The sequence below is a fragment of the Cherax quadricarinatus genome, chromosome 17 (assembly GCF_038502225.1).
Source record: "Cherax quadricarinatus isolate ZL_2023a chromosome 17, ASM3850222v1, whole genome shotgun sequence".
Lineage (NCBI taxonomy): Eukaryota > Metazoa > Arthropoda > Malacostraca > Decapoda > Parastacidae > Cherax > Cherax quadricarinatus.
In genome coordinates, this window is record NC_091308.1 from 9,003,203 (window position 1) to 9,026,251 (window position 23,049).

A 23,049-nucleotide genomic window follows, 5' to 3' on the forward strand; every position below is an offset into this window, starting at 1 on the left:
AGGACTGGACGAGGCAGCTAGGATTAGACGAGACAGCGAGGACTGGACGAGACTACGAGGACTGAACGAGACAGCGAGGACTGGACGAGACAACGAGGACTGGACGAGACAGCGAGGACTGAACGAGACAGCGAGGACTGAACGAGACAGCGAGGACTGAACGAGACAGCGAGGACTGAACGAGACAGCGAGGACTGGACGAGGAACTGACATTCTGCCTCTGCAAATACAATTAGATTAGCATATACGTGGAGAATAAATCTGTGTACATACACCAAGAAGAACGTAACTGTCACTGTACATACACAGAGGTGTATATCTCTTAATTTATATACACGAAGATGTGTGCACCTCTGTGTATACACACTGAGTTGTTTACTTTTATCCCTGTTTATCAGATTAAAGATTTTTTTATGTTAATGTGCAGGAGAAATTCAGCCTTAATAACCCTCGTGCAGTCGACAAACTTTAGGCCTGACTATGAACAGAAGTTAAGTTCTCATGCTTTTATGGAGGAACCAGTTAGTATGTGTTTTCTGTATGTTTTGATGTGTTTGTTGGTGGGCTGCCCCTTCCACCTTCTAGCTTCTTCAAGTGATCTTTCGTTTAATATTATTGTCTTCTTTAACTACATCTTCTCTGTTACTTATTTCCCTTACACACTTGCATTTTCTTCAACTCAGGTTTTTCTTCAATAATTACTTCCTCTACACGACGCTTGTGATCTATATTTTCATGCAGGTCCAAAGTCAACCACATGTTATTTTACCTTGAATTCTTCTGCATCACTTAATTACATATCAGTCAGCTTTATTATTATATATTATTCTGTCGAATCTAGACTACCTTTCTTCTTCTTCCACATATCCAGAAATTCTAACAAATATTTCTCCCTCTCCATCTTTTCTCTTACCATTCATAGGTTTCTTATTATTGGCTCTCTCACTTCCGAAATTGTCAAATTATTATTTGTCGTATCTTTAGCTTCTCGTACGTTTCTGCTTCCACATTCATCTTCCTTTAAACTATTTAATTTTCTTTACATTCTTCCACATAAATCAGGTTGACTGGTCAACTGGGTTTAAAGCCTATCGGCAGCAGCACTACAGGAAGGAGTTCTACTCATTCTCCATGGAAACCCAGCTGATCAACATCACATTCTGTGACCCGTCAGTCCCCACACACAACATGCAGGATGCTATGTGACCCGTCAGTCCCCTCACACAACATGCAGGATGCTATGTGACCCGACAGTCCCCACACACAACATGCAGGATGCTATGTGACCCGTCAGTCCCCACACACAACATGCAGGATGCTATGTGACCCGTCAGTCCCCACACACAACATGCAGGATGCTATGTGACCCGACAGTCCCCACACACAACATGCAGGATGCTATGTGACCCGTCAGTCCCCACACAACATGCAGGATGCTATGTGACCTGTCAGTCCCCACACACAACATGCAGGATGCTATGTGACCCGTCAGTCCCCACACACAACATGCAGGATGTTATGTGACCCGTCAGTCCCCACACACAACATGCAGGATGTTATGTGACCCGTCAGTCCCCACACACAACATGCAAGATGTTATGTGACCCGTCAGTCCCCACACACAACATGCAGGATGCTATGTGACCCGTCAGTCCCCTCACACAACATTCAGGATGCTATGTGACCCGTCAGTCCCCACACACAACATGCAAGATGTTATGTGACCCGTCAGTCCCCACACACAACATGCAGGATGTTATGTGACCCGTCAGTCCCCACACACAACATGCAAGATGTTATGTGACCCGTCAGTTCCCACACACAACATGCAGGATGCTATGTGACCCGTCAGTCCCCTCACACAACATGCAGGATGCTATGTGACCCGTCAGTCCCCACACACAACATGCAAGATGCTATGTGACCCGTCAGTCCCCACACACAACATGCAAGATGTATGGGACCCGTCAGTTCCCACACACAACATGCAGGATGTTATGTGACCCGTCAGTCCCCACACACAACATGCAGGATGCTATGTGACCCGTCAGTCCCCTCACACAACATGCAGGATGCTATGTGACCCGTCAGTCCCCACACACAACATGCAAGATGCTATGTGACCCGTCAGTCCCCACACACAACATGCAAGATGTTATGTGACCCGTCAGTCCCCACACACAACATGCAGGATGTTATGTGACCCGTCAGTCCCCACACACAACATGCAAGATGTTATGTGACCCGTCAGTCCCCACACACAACATGCAGGATGCTATGTGACCCGTCAGTCCCCTCACACAACATTCAGGATGCTATGTGACCCGTCAGTCCCCACACACAACATGCAAGATGTTATGTGACCCGTCAGTCCCCACACACAACATGCAGGATGTTATGTGACCCGTCAGTCCCCACACACAACATGCAAGATGTTATGTGACCCGTCAGTCCCCACACACAACATGCAGGATGCTATGTGACCCGTCAGTCCCCTCACACAACATGCAGGATGCTATGTGACCCGTCAGTCCCCACACACAACATGCAAGATGTTATGTGACCCGTCAGTCCCCACACACAACATGCAGGATGTTATGTGACCCGTCAGTCCCCACACACAACATGCAAGATGTTATGTGACCCGTCAGTCCCCACACACAACATGCAGGGTGCTATGTGACCCGTCAGTCCCCTCACACAACATGCAGGATGCTATGTGACCCGTCAGTCCCCACACACAACATGCAGGATGCTATGTGACCCATCAGTCCCCACACACAACATGCAGGATGCTATGTGACCCGTCAGTCCCCTCACACAACATGCAGGATGCTATGTGACCCGTCAGTCCCCACACACAACATGCAAGATGTTATGTGACCCGTCAGTCCCCACACACAACATGCAGGATGCTATGTGACCCGTCAGTCCCCACACACAACATGTAAGATGTTATGTGACCCGTCAGTCCCCACACACAACATGCAGGATGCTATGTGACCCGTCAGTCCCCACACACAACATGCAGGATGCTATGTGACCCGACAGTCCCCACACACAACATGCAGGATGCTATGTGACCCGTCAGTCCCCACACACAACATGCAGGATGCTATGTGACCCGTCAGTCCCCACACACAACATGCAGGATGCTATGTGACCCGACAGTCCCCACACACAACATGCAGGATGCTATGTGACCCGTCAGTCCCCACACACAGCATGCAGGAAGACCTTGCAATAAAAAAAAAAGTGAGACGCCACATTCACAAGGGTGAGTTTCCTTGGCCAGGGATACTGGCATTCACAAGGATAAGTTTCCTTGGCCAGGGATACTGGCATTCACAAGGATAAGTTTCCTTGGCCAGGGATACTCAAAGATCTACCAGGAGGAGATGAAGACTGAATAACACCTGATCCAGTGTTGAATCCATCACTCCTGCGACACCGTAGAAGAACAAAGAAGGCGCAGCAGCATCGCAGAACATTTTGAGCTGCTCACCCACCTCAAGCTCACGTGTTTCAGATCCTATATACCTTTTTATTCACTTCCTCTTGACTACGAGACGCCCTTAAAACTTCACGATTAATTTTTCAATTATTTATTTTAATCCCATTCTAATTGTTTAATTATACTATGTACGTGATAACAACATGCAAAACTCTCCTAAAATGTGCAAAATCTCGCGGTATGACTAAAACCAGAGGAGTTCCAGCCAGTATATCTGCCATTCCATATTTCACTTCTATTAGCACCTTCTATTTGAGAGACATCCATCACACATGCATCCACACCATTTACATGGCATTTTGAAATTTTTCTTCATGTAAGTAAACACTACGAGGCTGGAGTCAGTTCTGCTGGCTTGTATGAGTAGGCTGCCGCAGTAATATAACGTGATAACAACATGCAAAACTCTACTAAAATGTGCAAAATCTCGCGGTATGACTAAAACCAGAGGAGTTCCAGCAAAATTAAAATTTATAAGTTGCAGAAGAGATATGTGGACGAACAGGCAGACATACATACATACATACATACATACATACATACATACATATATATATATATATATATATATATATATATATATATATATGTATATATATATATATATATATATATATATATATATATATATATATATATATATATATATATATATATATATATATATATATATATATATATATATATATATATATATATATATGTATATATATATATATATATATATATATATATATATATATATATATATATATATATATATATGTATACTAACTATTCTACTACTAACAACCGTGGGTATTCTATTGAATTCTTCACTCGTCATCTCTGGGATGGCTGCCAGCTTTCCCCTCCTCACCACAATCCAGGACACAATACCCACACTCTGGCTGTGGTCCAGATGCAGTCCAACACGACCTAGTAACTTTATAATTTTAAATACAGTATAGTCCCTGCCATCTGTCTTACCAGAGAAGTAAATAATAAGTCTATTCTCTGGTTCGTGAATACTGGTCATATTTTCTAAGCGTTTAAAATATGTTAAAACGCTTTTCTAATCTGCCAAGTTACAGGCAAGCTTCCAGCTGTACCCAGGAGGTCCATGACGCAAGGTCAATAACATGACATAGATCAATATTTACCAAGGCAACTCTGGTGGCCTGGTGGTTAACGCTCTCGCTTCACACGGTGAGGGCCTGGGTTCGATTCCCAGCCAGAGTAGAAGCATTGGACGTGTTTCTTTCCACCTGTTGTCTATGTTCCCCATCAGTAAAATGGGTACCTGGGTGTTAGTCGACTGGTGTGGGTCGCATCCTGGGACACTGACCTAAGGAGGCCTGGTCACAGACCGGGCCGCGGGGGCGTTGACCCCCGGAACTCTCTCCAGATAAACTCCAGATAAACTCCCTTTGTGGCCACAGAATATTAAGGTGACGAGTGAAAGTTGTGTTTCTCCGCTGTTCTACTCTCCAGCCTCCACACTTGATGTTCCTCTGGCCTCAACTCTCTGATGAATACACGACAACTCCTTTTTAGAAGCAGGGATACTTTTATTTGCTAAAATATAACATTCTCTCTGTTCGTAGATATCTTCGTAGAGTACATGAGCAATGCAGACAGCAGACGATATCTTCTAAGAGTACATGAGAAAGGCAGACAGCAGACGATATCTTCTAAGAGTACATGAGAAAGGCAGACAGCAGACATCTTCTAAGAGTACTTGAGAAAGGCAGACAGCAGACGATATCTTCGTAGAGTACATGTCCACATGTTATCCTGGGCGCAACAGATGATGAGATCTCCCTCATAGACACTACCATGGTGGCTACAATCTCCCTCATAGACACTAACACAGTGGCTACAATCTCCCTCATAGACGCTATCATGGTGGCTACTGTCTCCCTCATAGACACTATCATGCTGGCTAATATGTCCCTCATAAAGACAGTAGAAAGACAAGGTAAAAACAGTGTGATAGACAATGTTAACAACAGTGTGGGAGACAGCATAATAACAGTGTGGTAGACAATGTTAACACCGGCGTGGCAGACAAAGTTATCAAGGGCGTGGTGGCTAAGGTAATAACAGCGTGTCCACTAAATCTTCAGTTGGATCAGAGGAGACAGCACTACCAAGACACAGCAAGATACACGGCGATAAAAGAGATCGCATAAGCCACAAGTATTTAACCCAAGACAACACAGACGAGTGTTGTGGCAGCTTGAATATTCCTCACAATGTCTGGAATTACCATCCTGGAGCTGATGGCCATCTGTAACTATGCACGCTGCTGGCTACGTACACGCATGCTGCTCACCACGTACATTCATTGCATAATACGAAGCATTAAAGAGTTTTGAGACACATGTCAAGATAAGATAAAATAAAATAAGATTTGTTCGCATTTTTAACCCGGAGGATTAGCCATCCAGGACAGCCCAAGAAAGTCGGGGCGTCATCGAGGACTGTCTGTCTTATTTGTATTGGGGTCCTTCAATTTTGTCCCCCAGGATGCGATCCACACCAGTCGACTAAGACCCAGGTACCTACCTACTTACTGCTATGTGAACAGGGACAGTAGGTGTAGGAAAACACGCCCAACACTTCCAACCGGCCGGGGATTGAACTACGGACAGTCAGTGTGTAGAGTTGAGATGAACAAGCGCTCAGGACCCTGCGTGTGTGTGGTTATATTATTTTCAACCTGGCAAGCTTATGTTTTTTCACGCCTGGTCTGTGGTTTACGAGGCAGTTGAACACACACAACACAACACAGCCACAACGCACGCACAACGCAACAAGCACAAAGACAATACAAGCACAACACAAGTTAGAACACAAAACAATAGGCAAAACACAGGCACAACGCACGAGCAACACAACACATGCACAAACACAATACAAGCACAGCTTAAGTTAGAACACAACACAACAGGCACAACACACAATAAAATCTTCAAGAATTTTTGAAGAACCGGAATGAAGTTCGGGTCGCTTCTGCTGTGTATGGATCACTGTGTTAGACAACACAGTCTCCAGCAGTAGTCGACCATCCAACTGATAGTCAGATTTCCCCGATATCTCTTCACCATGAAATCGTTCACCATGGAGTTCTGTGTCATAGAAGCTGTACGTGTTGCAGCAAAACTAAGTTCAGAATTGAATTCAGCGCCGAGAAATTAGTTAGAAACCTACGTATTTTTATAGACGTCAACTGAAGTCATTGCTGGCGAGTGTAATCAGACTAGAGTAAGCTGTGTGAGTTAGAGCTTAGCTGTGGAGCGTGTAATATGTGGTGAATGTGACAGTAATGTCTCACATGTGCTTCCTTCTGACACATCTTTGAAGCACCACATGTTTGACTCCTTGAAGTATTACTAACCAGGTGATCAATGTGCCGTGTGTGTGTGTGTGTGTGTGTGTGTGTGTGTGTGTGTGTGTGTGTGTGTGTGTGTGTGTGTGTGTGTGTGTGTGTGTGTGTGTGTGTGTGTGTGTGTGTGTGTGTGTGTGTGTGTGTGTGTGTGTGTGTGTGTGAGGTTCATAATTGTTAATTAAAAACTGAATATATTATTAACTTTAGTCAACATGTTATTCCTTCACTTTCAACTCAAGCTTCATGGGTCATTCATCCAATTTCTGTGTAATTATCAACTTTCCATTAACTAACAACAATGGTCCATGATTCTCGGGGACATCATGAAGTCAAACTTTGGTATAAAAACATAAAACGTTATGTTATTCTTTTCTTTTTTCTTCTTCTTATTCTTCTCTGTTGCTTCTACTGCAGCGGCCATTAACACCATTAAGAAGGGACTTACGTGTTGTAAAACATGAAATAGTATTAAGGAGTAGAATAAGTTCTGGGAAATGAAGATAATAAAGACGAAGATGGAGCTATAGAAGAGAAATACCATACAGAAACAGGGGAGATGAAGATACTCTAGCAGGAAAGTTGTATACCAGAAGAAACATCGTTTCTCCTCGCATCTTGCCGAACATTCGTACTCCTGAATGATATTGGAAGTCAGGGAAATTATAAGGGTTTTGTAGAGGAGTCTAAATGAATGGCTATGTTGTCACTCGTTTCCATAGGTACTACGTCTGCAATAAGACGAGCATAGTGAAAATCTTTTAAATTTCAAAGACTGACAAGACTTTCAGTCATACTTAGGAGTTATAAGCGCACTAGACAACATAACCTACAGACGTAAATGAAGGACTTAAGAAGAGTCTGTTCACACATAATCCGCACTTGGGAAACTAAACACACAATGGTCCAAGTCGGACCGAAACGTCGTCGTAAGCTTCTGTCTTTTATGTGCGGGTTATTTGTGTATCGTTCCAGTCACGGTATTGTGCCTTTTTGTTATTTATTTTTGGGAAACTAAAATTTGTGATGACGTTTCGGTCCGACCTGGACCATAAACCAGTATTGTCCCAATCACGGTATTGTGCCTTTTTATTCTTCAAGAAGAATCTTGTAAATTTAGCTGTCTTGGGAAAGACAAAAGAGTAGAAAATGTCAAGGTAACGGAAGACTTATTATGCCTAGGAAAATTGTGTAATATGAAAGGGAAAAGAGACGTACGACAGCTTACGTCCTAACCGTCTCAGCAAGGGAGGAGTGAACCAGGGAGGAAGTTGACCAGAAGACTGTGTCTAGAGAGGACGCGCTAGGGTCTATCAGCATTACTTCTCTGAATGTCCAGACCACCAGCAGTTTAACAGTGGCCAGGAGTTGGCAAGAGCTCACTAACTGTCAACCCCTGACCAGCTAAACACACGCTTGGAGGGAGCCAGCGACAGTTGAAAGTGAGCTTGAGACATTAATGGGAAAGCTAGGGGCAAGCAAGCGTGAGACCAACACCATGGTAACTACACATGAATACAGTTACAGAGAACCCAAATTAACGACGTCTCATCCATGTACTGGGCTTTATCAGCATCTATTCGATGTAATAAAGCCCCAGGCGTTGGCAAAGTGTTGCAAATAAATGTTCCATATAACTGTATTTGTGTGTCCTTAGAATGGTGTCCTGTATATCTGCACATTACATACGCAGACTAACACCTGTTTCACTGCTGGTGAGAGGCAAGCGTTGTAGTTTAATCCAAATCATGCGTAATGGAATGTGGCAGTGAAACGTAGTAAACCTTAGATTCCACTGCGTAATTAGCATATAGAATAGGGTAGTAACACATTGCTGATGTATCCAATTTTGCTAATTAAAAACAAGTGTGTCGATATATGCCTCTCACAACACAGTATCAAATATTCTAATCTTCTGTATGACCCGACCTGACTTCAGTTTTTTCTGTTTTGTTTATCAGCTACTTGATGTTGGTCCAGGAAAGACAAAAACCTTGTCTAGTCTGTATTTTTAATTTGTATGGAAGATGTAACTTGTTTCAGAACTACGTACAATTCTCAAGGTTCTGCATTATCCACAGCGGTTTATCTCGGAAGCTCCTCCTGGCTCCAGTAAATATTGTTTGCAATAAAGAAATATGAGACGTGTGTCACTGAGTGGCTATTAATGTAAAATACTGAGCCAGTAAGACTATTAATAAGTTAACAGTCAGAATGAAGCCAAATGACAACGTTGACGAAACAGAGAAGGAAGATGTGAGAGAAACTGGTAGATGTAAGAGAAACTGGTAAATGTAAAAGAAACTGGTAGATTTGAGAGAAACTGATAGATGTGAGAGAAACTGGTAGATGTAAGAGAAACTGGTAAATGTAAAAGAAACTGGTAGATTTGAGAGAAACTGATAGATGTGGGAGAAACTGGTAGATGTGAGAGAAACTGATAGATGTGAGAGAAACTGGTAGATGTGAAACTGGTAGGTGTAAGAGAAACTGGTAGATGTGAGAGGAACTGGTAGATGTGAAACTGGTAGATGTGAGAGAGACTGATAGATGTGAGAGAAACTGATAGATGTGAAACTGGTAGATGTGAGAGAAACTGATAGATGTGAAACTGGTAGATGTGAGAGAACCTGACAGATGTGAGAGAAACTGATAGATGTGAGAGAAACTGGTAGTTGTGAAACTGGTAGATGTGAGAGAAACTGATAGATGTGAGAGAAACTGGTAGATGTGAGAGAAACTGGTAGATGTGAAACTGGTAGATGTGAGAGAAACTGGTAGATGTGAGAGAAACTGGTAGATGTGAAACTGGTAGATGTGAGAGAAACTGGTAGATGTGAGAGAAACTGGTAGATATAAGAGAAACTGATAGATATGAGAGAAACTGATAGATGTGAAACTGGTAGATGTGAGAGAAACTGATAGATGTGAGAGAAACTGATAGATATGAGAGAAACTGGTAGATGTGAAACTGGTAGCTGTGAGAGAAACTGGTAGATGTGAGAGAAACTGATAGATGTGAGAGAAACTTATAGATGTGAGAGAAACTGGTAGATGTGAAACTGGTAGATGTGAGAGAAACTGATAGATGTGAGAGAAACTGGTAGATGTGAAACTGGTAGATGTAAGAGAAACTGATAGATGTGAGAGAAACTGGTAGATGTGAAACTGGTAGATGTGAGAGAAACTGGTAGATGTGAGAGAAACTGATAGATGTGAGAGAAACTGATAGATGTGAGAGAAACTGGTAGATGTAAGAGAAACTGGTAGATGTAAGAGAAGCTGGTAGATGTAAGAGAAACTGGTAGATGTGAGAGAAACTGGTAGATGTGAGAGAAACTGGTAGATGTGAGAGAAACTGGTAGATGTGAAACTGGTAGATGTGAGAGAAACTGGTAGATATGAAACTGGTAATGTGAGAAAAACTGGTAGATGTGAGAGAAACTGGTAGATGTGAAACTGGTAGATGTGAGAGAAACTGGTAGATGTGAGAGAAACTGGTAGATGTGAGAGAAACTGATAGATGTGAAACTGGTAGATGTGAGAGAAACTGGTAGATGTGAGAGAAACTGGTAGATGTGAGAGAAACTGGTAGATGTGAGAGAAACTGGTAGATGTGAGAGAAACTGGTAGATGTGAGAGAAACTGGTAGATGTGAGAGAAACTGGTAGATGTGAGAGAAACTGGCAGATGTTTGGACATGTTAGAACAGGTAATACCAGCGGTGCCGTGTCTTGTCGTGTACGCGATTGTAACCACAAGATGAATTCACAAAAAAAAAAAATAAGGAAAGTAACCTCTTCCCCAGTGCGGGTTTTTGGTGAATTGTTGCAGCCACTGTATTCTGTTTATTCTTCGCCACAACATAGATCTCAACAATTGCAAGCTGGTGTTCAAATCTGATACTTATATAAAAAGACAGTGAACTGCTGAATCAAAACCTTATTGCCTCAGTTTCGAATTTTAATTTATCTGAAATTCAATTCAATTTAGAAGCTATAATTTGCGCTCAAGTCAATAAGCATCTCACTAAAAGTTTTGTCAAAACAGTTTTGAGACGTGTTGACATGTGATCAATGGCACTGCAATACTGACAAGTTGGTGAATAATACACATGTGCAACACTTGGGTATCTTCATTGCCTGAACGTTTCCCATGCGCAACAGATTTCTTCAGTGGAGCACAGAAGTTATTTCCTGACCTTCAAGTGAAGACAAACATGGAGTCAGGGGGTCACCATGCACGACACACACGGGGAAAAACACTAGTCTCAGCCATGGACTTTCTGTAATGGGAACTGTGGCATGCAAAGAGTACCGTGTTGTATACATACATTTCCAACTGTATATAGTGTACATACATGTAAATACTTATTATCACTCTTGGTGAAGGAAAATATATTTCAAAGTCATTCAGCTGTGTTTGTTCTGCTCCTTGCTCCCCTTACACCCAGGATAACAGATCTTATTGTGCCTGGGCTGTAATAGGAAGACAGCTATGTGCTTCCTGTCATGGGAACCCAGCTGTCTCAGCCATGGGTTCCTGTTATGGAAAAACAGCTCTCTCAGCCATGGGCTTCCTATCATGGGATGACAGCTACGTGCTTCCTGTCATGGGAACCCAGCTGTCTCAGCCATGGGCTTCCTGACATGGGAAAACAGCTGTTTCGGCCATGGGAAGACAGCTATATGCTTCCTGTCAGGGGAACCCAGCTGTCTCAGCCATGGGCTTCCTGTCATGGTAAGACACCTGTCTCAGCCCATAGTGTCCTCTACACTCCCACTCTCTACACCTCCGTGAAAAGGTAATTAATAGCCAAGATAAATACTCTAACGCTCTCTTCATATTTATTTCCACATACCTTTTTCTAAAAATTTTGAGTAGTGTCTCATTTTACATATAAAATCCTTCTCAGATCCGCGTACTTGCTGTAAGAGCCAAAATATAACCTTGTACTTCTAAAATCGCTAAATATTTACATTTTTTTTTATTCTGCGTCCAATTTTATTGAATTTCAAAGGTTAACATAATAATATTGGTGTCCTATCACAAATGGACGATCATCCAGCTGATAGACTGGAGAATATCACATTCGTACAGCCGAATACAGAAGTGACTAAACATGAAGACAGTAGAGAGGAAAATGATGTGATCAGTCCATTAGTCTTGAAGTATTAGTTTAGAAGTGGTCAGTCCCTCAGTCTTTAAGATATAACACTGAGAGTTCAGGATCCGTCGTGAACGTACATATATGACGTTTAAAACAGTGTTGATAATGATCTTGTGTTACACATATTTATCCCCCGGCTAACTCTCCTCTATACTTAATTATTTCATCTGGATACAAACTTGTTTAGTAACTTCACATCTGTCATACAGAGAAGAATGACTAAAATGATTTACTGTATAAGGAATCTCCCGTATGAAGATAGACTTAAAGCCTTGAATCTCCACTCTCTGGAGAGACGTAGAATGAGGGGAGATATCATTGAAGTTCCAATCAAGAAATTCCAATCAATATGACTAAAGTTAAAGTCTCCTAGAATTACTACATTATCGTGCCTTGTGACCTTAACAGTTTCCTCCCATAGTAGTCTCCCTTGGTCCCTATCTAAGTTTGGGGGACGGTATATCGCACCTAAAATAAATTTTTCATGCCCCTCTGAAAATTCTATCCAAACAAACTCTATATGTGTTACATCAGACTTAATACCCGTTTTTATGCAACAGTTCAAGCGATCTCGGACATACAATGCCACCCCACCCCCCTTCCCGATACTTCTATCTACTTGGAACAATTTAAAACCCTGAATGTGACATTCCGCAGGCATGTCCCGACTTTTTTAATTATACCACGTCTCAGTTATGGGAAATACATCAATGTTTCCTGCACTAGCAACTAATCTCAATTCGTCCATCTTATTCCTAGCACTACGGCTATTAGCATAATATACATTGAAAGACTCTCCTTTCTCTTTACCCTTCCTGCTCATTTCTGTTTTTCTACTAATCCTACTATTGTCCTTATCACCTAGTGTCACTGCCTTTTCAATATCTACCTCGTTCTGCTTATTACTAGTTCCCCTAGAACTCATAATATTACTACACTGGGACTTCACTGTTTTCCTGCCAAAACCCATAGCACTAACTATTCCTAGTTTAAAGTCCTAACAGCTCCCTCCACTGCAGTTGCCAGTGCCCCCACCCCAGACCTAGATAAGTGAACCCCATCCCTGGCATACATGTCATTTATGCCATAGAAGAGGTCCCGGTTGTCAATGAATGTTACTGCATTTTCCTTACAGTATTTGTCCAGCCAGCAATTGACACCAATTGCCCTGGACAACCATTCATTTCCAACTCCTCTCCTTGGCAAAATACCACATATGACAGGGTTCCCACCCTTCCTCCTAATTATTTCTATTGCTGACCTATACCTGTTAATCAGGTCCTCACTCCTACGTCTGCCAACATCATTACCTCCAGCACTGAGACAGATAATAGGATTGCTCCCATTACCTCTCATGATGTCATCCAGACGGCTAACAATATCCTCCATCCCAGCCCCGGGAAAGCAAACCCTCTGTCTCCTGCTCCTGTCCTTCAAGCAGAACGCCCTATCCATGTACCTAACTTGGCTATCCCCAACAACAACAATATTCTTACCTTCCTTGGTGTCGTTCGTCGTGACGTTCCCAGTAGTCGACTCACATTCGTCGGGTAGCACAGAGAAAGCATTAGATGTTTCCACAACAGTTTCCACAGCAGTCTCTTTCTTCTTCATCGTTTCTACCTTTCCATTCGTCTTCTTGATCGTCATCTTCGTTCCCTGCTGTCCAGCCACTGACCAGTTTCCCTTCTTGACCTGAGGACTCAAAACATGAGGACTACTACGAATCTTCTTGTTTTCCTCGGTCAGTCGCCGAATCTCTATCTTCGCCATCCTCAATTCTTCCTTAAGCTGTTGGTAAAGTTGCTCGATGGAGGGCATCTTGGTTCAGTCCGTAGAGAGTACACTCGACACGTCCTCACTGAGCTAAGTACAGGTCACCTCAGTAGTATTAAGATCTACATTATTTAGTTTATATGTGGCATGGTTATTTAACTATCCAACATTTAGAACTTTGCATTTGTCAATATTAAACTGCATCTGCCACTTCTCCGACCATTGCATTAGTCTATTCAAATCATCCTGGAGTGCTCTAGTGTCCTCATTAGAATTAATTGGACGGCCTATTTTGGTGTCATCAGCAAATTTGCTTATGTCGCCATTTATTCCTTCATCTATGTCGTTTATGTAAATTGTGAACAACAACGGGCCCAACACTGACCCCTGAGGAACACCGCTTGTGACATGCCCCCATTCTGATTTCTCTCCATTTATGCAAAGTCTCTGTTGTCTATTTGTCAGCCATGCCTCTACCCAGGAAAAAATTTCTCCTCCTATTCCGTGGGTCTTAAGTTTCTTCAACAGCCTCTGGTGTGGAATTCTATCGAAAGCCTTACTGAAGTCCATATACACAATATCATATTCATTACCATGATCTACATCCTCAAACACCTTAGTGAAAAAAGTTAGTAAATTCGTTAGGCAGGAACGCCCCTTTGTAAAACCGTGTTGAGATTCATTAATCAATCTGTGCCTGTCAAGATGGCTACGAATTGCTTCGGCAATTATTGATTCCATAAATTTTCCCACTATGGAGGTAAGGCTTATTGGTCTATAGTTCGAAGCCAAAGACCTGTCACCTGCCTTGTAAATAGGTATTACATTCGCCATTTTCCACTTATCAGGCACTGTGCCAGTTTGTAGTGATATGTTAAAAAGATTAGCCAAAGGTATGTTAAGTTCCTCTTTACATTCCTTTAACACTCTTGCAAACAGTTCATCAGGGCCTGGGGATTTGTTAGGTTTATATTAATAAAGTACTGAGGGTGTCGAACCGGGTAAGAACTAGAAATAATGGATTTAAGTTGGATAAATTTAGATTTAGAAAGGACATAGGTAAGTACTGGTTTTCGAACAGAGTTGTGGATGCGTGGAACAATCTTCCGAGTAGGGCGATCGAGGCTAGGACCTTGGGTAGCTTTAAAAAGAGATTGGGCAAATATATGGGTCGGAGAGGGTGGGTTTGATTGGTGTCATTATGTACGGGAGTAAATTCTTGGATAGCTTTGGGTAAGGGTCGTTTTGATAAGGACCTGCCTTGTATGGGCCAGTAGGCCTTCTGCAGTGTTCCTCCATTCTTATGTTATTATTAAAATAAAGATACGCAATACCTGCAAGTTGATAAATAAGACAATACCTGGGTAACTATATTTGATAGACGTTTTGCCTGAGTAACAGACTTTTTCTAGTCTAAGAAAGAGGCCTAAGTACAGAAATTTATGCTGTAACCAGTGGAAGAATTAGTGAGGTGCAGCAGTTGAAGACATCGTCACATATGGGCGGGACACACTAGTGGAAGCAGGTGCAGCTGTGCGGTTTAAACATCTCCTGACAGGTGTTGCTCAGGTATCTGATTCATCGCCTACTCATCAGATATATTATACATTAGAATAATAACATTCATCTGCTGGTAATGTCTCTTAGCTCTAATTTAAATATGTAAAAGAGCCTAATAAATTTGTTCGTCTCTTTGTGTTTGCCATGGTTGTTTTGTTTGGCTTATTTATTGTTTAGTGTTTCTCTCAGCCTCTCAGCTACACTCACTCATAAGACTGACTGAAGTTACGTATTTTCTCTCTCCTGTTCTCATTTATCTCCTTATCTTTTATTCCTGTATTTGCATTTTTCTATTGTTGTCTTCCTGTGATATATCTTCCCCATCACAGTACGTTTCCTATGTTTTTTTTTCTTGCTTAAACATTCCATTTGCTTAAACATATACGTAATGTTAAAGTCTCCATTGTTTCCGTACGTGATGTTTGCTTGTCCTTGCTGCTGTACGTGTTTGGCCCACCTAAATCTTTCTTTGGCTTAATCGAGTTGATTTCCCTTAATTTATTTCTTCCTATGTCTGCCTCTAGTCTGTAATCTGTTTTAGAAAACATTCTAACAATTATCACTCACTCTTTTTACCTGCTTCTCTCCTTGTTATTTATTTACCTATTATCTACGTTTGTTATATATATATATATATATATATATATATATATATATATATATATATATATATATATATATATATATATATATATATATATATATATATATGTCGTGCCGAATAGGCACAACTTGCGATCTTGGCTTAATAGCAACGCTCATCTTGCCATATAAGACAAGAGAAAATTTGTGTATGCAATAATTTCGCCAAAATCATTCTGAACCTAACGAAAAAAATATGTTTCATTGTGTTTATTTAGTATTAAATTACTGTAAACAAATCTAAAATATATTTAGTTGGGTTAGGCCATAATAAATTGTTCTTGTTATAATAAGGTTAGGTAAGTTTTCTAAGATTCTTTTGGTGCAAAATTAAAAATTTTTACATTAACATTAATGAAAAATATATATCTTTGAACGTATAAGAGAAAATTTTTAGAAAGGACTTAATTTTAAATGAGTTCTTGCTAATTAACCAGTTTTACATATTCGGCACGACATATATATATATATATATATATATATATATATATATATATATATATATATATATATATATATATATATATATATATATATATATATATATATATATAAGGCATTTGTTTACCTATCTATCAATCTATATATCTATCTATCTGTGTATGTAACTATGTATTCATCTACCTCTCTATTCAGTACAGACTCACGCAGGTACAGTATTCAGTAGCTCCAGCGGATTCAAATCGGAAACAGACTGACAGACAGACCGGCAGACAGACAGACTGGCAGACAGGCAGAGTGACAGACATGGTGCCACTGTTAGCAGGTTATCACACAGTGAAGGACAGACTACTTTGCTGATGTACGCACGAGAATGCTAAGTATTCTTGGCAAGACTGCAACTCACGCGGCGCCTGGCACTGTACGGAGCCTGGCACTGTATAGAACGAGCCCTGTACAGAGGCTGGCACTGTACGGTTGCTAACACATTATAGGGCGGGAACTGTACAGGGACTGGTACTGTACAATGATTGGCACTGAACAGTGGAGGCAGGTAGTGACGTGTTGTTAGGTAAGAAACATATTCAACAGTTAGGTATCTTTATTTCGAAACGTTTCGCCTACACAGTAGGCTTCTTCAGTCGAATACAGAAAAGTTGATAGAAGCAGAAGATACCTGAAGACGATGTAATCAGTCCATCACCCTTAAAGTTTTGAGGTGGTCAGTCCCTCAGTCTGGAGAAGAGTATTGTTCCATAGTCTGAAACAACATGGAGTTGAAGTGACGTAAATGAGAGCACAGAGCACTGTTACTCTCAGACTGTCTCCTCTCACGAGTCTAGTACCATTGACCCTTAATACCACTGACCTGCTCTAGTTCATTCATTACCTCATTCTTCTCCTGTTCTTCAAGTTTCTCCTTTGTGAACATTAAAATGGTATAAAATACCGACAGATTGTTAGGTAAGACACATATGCAACAGTTAGGTATCTTTATTTCGAAACGTTTCGCCTACACAGTAGGCTTCTTCAGTCGAGTACAGAAAAGTTGATAGAAGCAGAAGATACTTGAAGACGATGTAATCAGTCCATCACCCTTAAAGTTTTGAGGTGGTCAGTCCCTCAGTCTGGAGAAGAGCATTGTTCCGTTGTCTGAAACAATATGAAGTTGAAGTGACAGGACGGAGCCTTATATAGTGCCAGGAGGTGAGACGTAGGTTGCTTTGGGAGGGCAGGTCCCTCTCAAAGAAGCCTACTGTGTAGGCGAAACGTTTCGAAATAAAGATACCTAACTGTTGCATATGTGTCTTACCTTTCTCCTTTGTATGGACTGATGAAGCCACTGTGTGGCGAAACGTTTCCTCAATAAAGATACCCAAGAGTTGCACATGTGTCTAATTCAACAACATGTCGGTTCTCTGAACCATTCATCTACAATCCTGTCAGACACTGCAACTTCTTGGGATCTTAATTCTTGGGAATTCTTCACTTGCCTAACCCTTGGGCACGACCTACTTCCACATTGGACAAATGTGACACCACCTATGACTGCTGCCCCTCACCTGTTTACGGTTTATAAGCTGCTTCTCCGCTCATATGCCGTATTCTGTTCAAGATTAATGGACTGACCACATCGATTCAAGGCTGAGGGACTGATTACCTCATTCTCCTCCAGTTCTTCAAGTTTCTCCTTTGTATGGACTAATGAAGCCACTGTGTGGCGAAACATTTCCTCAATAAAGATACCCAAGAGTTGCACATGTGTCTAATTCAACAACAAGAATCCCGTAAAATCATTTTTGAGGTGTGAATTGTGAGTCTGGCTTGACAGCCAGCAAACTGTCAGCAGGAATACGTCGTGCTGGTAGACATCGCTAAAAGCCGTCAAGTGGAAATAAAGACACTGGAAGCAAAGAATCCTTTTAATACGACGTTTCACCCAAGGCTGGTCTTCATCGAGTATTGCGATTAAATGAGGTTGATAAATTAAACACGTATGCAACACTTGGGTATCTTTACTGTGGAAATGTTTCGCCACACAGTGACCTCATCAGTCCAATACAAAGAAGAATGGTTGAAGTTTGAAGTAATCAGTCCCTCAGCCTGGAGTCGATGTAATCAATCCATCCATCTTCATAAGAGTAAGGTATATGAGCGAAGAAGGGGCTTATATACCGCAGACAAGTGAGGTGAAGCAGTCGTAGGTTCTCTGAACCATTTAGCTAAACCACGATGAAAGTCTAACCTTGGGAGAAACGTTGTATTAAAAAAGATCCTCTGGTACCACTGTCATTATTCCCAGGCACTTGTTGCTGAAAAGTGCAAGAGTTACCATCTCTGGAGTCAGAGATGAAGCTGAGAAGTGTTGATTGCACTACTGGAGACCACGTTCTTCAAAGCCTCGTACCGCAGCAGCAGATGAAATTAGTTTAGGTCATTCCAAGGAACATCCACAGCAGAACTGCAGGTCGCACTCCAGGTGCTATAGATGAGGACGCCGAAGATGACAAAGTTCATCAGTTTGGAGACTTGCTGCCGCGCAGTGATCTTGCCAGGAGATAGCTGCTTAATCTGCTGCTAGTACTGATAAATTATTATGGAATACATCAGCTTTACTATCCACCTGACGTGGTGTAGTGCATCTGGTCGTTTGAAAGTGACTAGTTTATTTTTTCAGCCACTTATCCGTCGAGGAACACTGTACCGGGATCATCCTCCTGGTAGTATTTTCTTCGAATAACTCCTATTGAACAAACTAGGGAACTTGGTCTTTGCAGTCCTCAAGCAAGCTTTCAACTGAGTGAAGTCGATTCGTGACTATGATTGATAGCCGGTATGTGGCAATAGTTGAAAGTTCCTGTGATACCTGGTAAAGAGGGTGATATCTAGCGATTTGAAGATTTCATTCTGTAGGTCACTGAGTATATGCTACTTATTGGTAGACTATAGAAGTGTCCGTCCAAGGTTCCAGCTGTGTCGTCACGACTGCTGCTACTCCTATGTCAAATGACAACTTCAGTAAGACCAAGGATCGAACATCACATTTAAGATCTTTCGTGAAGATCTTTCTCAGCTGAAAGTCAAGGTGCTATTGAAATGTTCCACCAGAGCGCATGTATTGGGCCCTACATTAGTTTCATGATATTTTCAATGAGGAAAATTGCGCAGTTTCTTGGACACAGTTCCTCCGAGCTAATATACGGCCATTCAATGTGATGGCCTTTAGCTATTCACAACGAGGACAGAATCGGCAGTGAAAGCACTGAGGCTCCCTCGCATAAGCTTGGGGATAAGCTTCGCCGGGTTAGCGAACTGACAGCGGCAAAGCTGAGAGTAGTGCAACGGACGATAAAAGACAAGGATGATAAGAGGATAAATAAGACATGTGTAAACTGAAGGACTGATTACCTTATCTTTTGTTGTCTTCAGTTTATATGCTCTGTATTGCGTTAAGAAAGCTTCTAATGGAGAAACATCTTCAAAATAAAGATACATAGGCATTTCAGGAGTGTCTTGTATATCTACATGTCGGTGTTATGTATCGGTACAGAAATATGATACCAGTGTTATGAGTCAGTCATGTTCATACTGAGAGGATGACGTAGTCAGCCACGCCACGTACATACTGAGAGGATGACGTAGTCCTCATTCAAGAACTACTGCCGAGTAACATGTTATGGGCAAGATTCACGGGTCCCTTTAAAATCAAGGCGATGTCAAGCGATTTAAATCATGAGGAACACATACCTGAAAGAACAACGTTTCGAGCGTATTTACAACATTGCCCATTTCAGATAGTATATTATTCTAAAATGTGTGTACGTTATGAATCCGGAGGATTCCTGTGTGTGATGTAGATGCTGCATCACGAGGTGTTAATGCCTGCTTGAATAATACACAGGTTCTGCAGACTGGCTGGTCTCAGGGCTCGCTGAAGTAGAGTTGGTGACTAAGACACCTGTGAAACATTAGGAGTTTTTCCAGTCTAATAGTCATGAGAGAGGAGACCTGTATTGTTGAACGAGTGATGTGAAGGTAACGGAGCGATAAAGTACCAGAAGTATTAATATTGGAATAAGTATCTTAGTGGAGATGGAGTTGTTTAGTTCCTTAGTCATGATTAAAATCATAACAGTCTTGCTTAACCTAACCTAACCTAACATAACTTAGTCTAAGCTAACGTAACCTAACGTAATGTAACCTAACCTAACCCAACATAGTCTAAGCTAACGTAACCTAACGTAACGTAACGTAAGCTAACATAGTCTAAGCTAACGTAAACTAACGTAACGTAACCTAAGCTAACCTAACCTAACATAGTCTAAGCTAACGTAACCTAACCTAACCGAACTTAATCTATGTTGAAAATAATATGTAATACCGGCAAGTTGAAGAGTAAGATATATGTGCAAAACTGGGTATCCTTATTGTTGATTGCAACCTTTCACCTATACAGTAGGTTCTTCAGACAAATACTGAAACAGTAAGTGTAGTAGGGAGGATGATGTGAAGAATGAAACACTTGCGCAACATTTTGGAAATCTTTATTGAGGATACGTTTCGCCAGCCAGTAGCTTCTTTAGTCCAATACAGAGAAAAATGGTGAAAGATGAAGAGAATGAGGTAATCAGTCCCTCAACCTGGAGTCTATTTGGTCGGTCCATCAATCTTGAGGAAAGTACAGCATATAAACCATGGCACGGGCGGGGACTGAACTCGCTGTGAATGAATCGTAAAGCTCCACACCTACGCGTTAGCCACTGAGTTTTACGACTCACTCACCGCGAGTTCAATCCCCACCCTTACCGTGGTTTGTCTGCCAGCATGTCATTACGATTTCTTGAGTCGTGGGTACAGCATATGCTCAGAGAAGTGGCTTATATACTGCAGTCAGGTGAGTACTCGCCTAACTGCAGTATATAAACATATCTAACCAAACCCTAACTCAACCTAACTTAACCTAACTTGACCTAACCAAACCTCTCCTAGCCTAATCAAGCCTAACTTAACAAAGTTTAATGATCAAAACAAACCTAACCTAACCAAACTAGAGTGAAGATAGAGGAAACATCAACATATCACCGCTGAGCTCTGCGGAAGGTTAACGAAGTGTAATGAGAACACCCGGTACACTCACTGTAAATATTTTCCATATAGATAAATAATGATAAACAAAGCTGGCGAAAGTCTTCCTCATTGAGAGATTTAGTGGACAGAAATAACTCTACGAAGATTATCCCGTTAATTATCCACTGATACATGACGATCCTCTGGACACATGTACCCCCGAAGTGTGTATAAGTGCAGTGAACCCAACATTTACCCCGTGTGTATCCAAGTACTGTGTAGTGCAGTGGACTCAGTACACTGTCATCGCGTGTCTAGGTGTAGTGCAGTGGACTCAGTACACTGTCATCGCGTGTCTAGGTGTAGTGCAGTGGACTCAGTACACTGTCATCGCGTGTCTAGGTGTAGTGCAGTGGACTCAGTACACTGTCATCGCGTGTCTAGGAATGCTGAAGTGAGTCTTGCGTGAGGGTAGACAATAAGGTAGAGGAAGTGTAGTGTGGAACACCAGCTGTGCTCACACTCATAATGAAGACAACATGAGTGTGGTGTGCTGGGTTAAGTTGAGAGTAAGACACTTATTGTGTGACACTCCTTTACTGAGTGACACGGGAATATAGTGACCGTGTTCAATGTTGTAGTGTGTGTGTGTGTGTGTATTACATCTTAGCACCATGATATGGCGTCTTAACACCATGATATGGCATCTTAACACCATGACATTACATCTTAACACCATGATATTGATCTTAACACCATAATATTGCATCTAAACACAATATTATATCTTAACACCATAATATTGCATCTAAACACAATATTATATCTTAACACCATGATATTGCATGATCGCTTTCTTTATTGTTGACTGTTTTAGGGCCATGGTTATCATGTACCGTACCGAGCGCTTTACACTCAGACTTCGGACTTTTGTACACAGGAAGCACAAGTCTATCTGCTGCTCATTCCGCAAATGCACACAGCGTCATAAAGATCTTTGAGCAGACAAAGGAACGATATATCCTCTCATCAAGGGAACGATATCCCGTATGATAATATCAACGATCTCAGGTCTCATCCGAGGAACGATATACCGTTTTCAGCTAAATGCTCCGGGTCGCACTCATGGGCAAAGTTATTGTGCAAATGCACGAGGAATTTGGGCGAAACGTCTCTCCCCATTGCAGTAAATCAGTGTAGAGACCATGGCTGGCGGACGGGGGGTCGAGCTTCCGCAATCCCTTGCGCTAAATAACCCAAACGGGTTTGGCGCTTCACGAAATGAAAAACAGCGCAGTGAATTTGATATTAATGTAGATAAATAAGTAGTACACCAGGTACTGTCGGTAAGTATAGGTACTGTCGGTAAGTATGGCAGGTACTGTCGGTAAGTATGGCAGGTACTGTCGGCAAGTATGGCAGGTACTGTCGGTAAGTATGGCAGGTACTGTCGGCAAGTATGGCAGGTACTGTCGACAAGTATGGCAGGTACTGTCGACAAGTATGGCA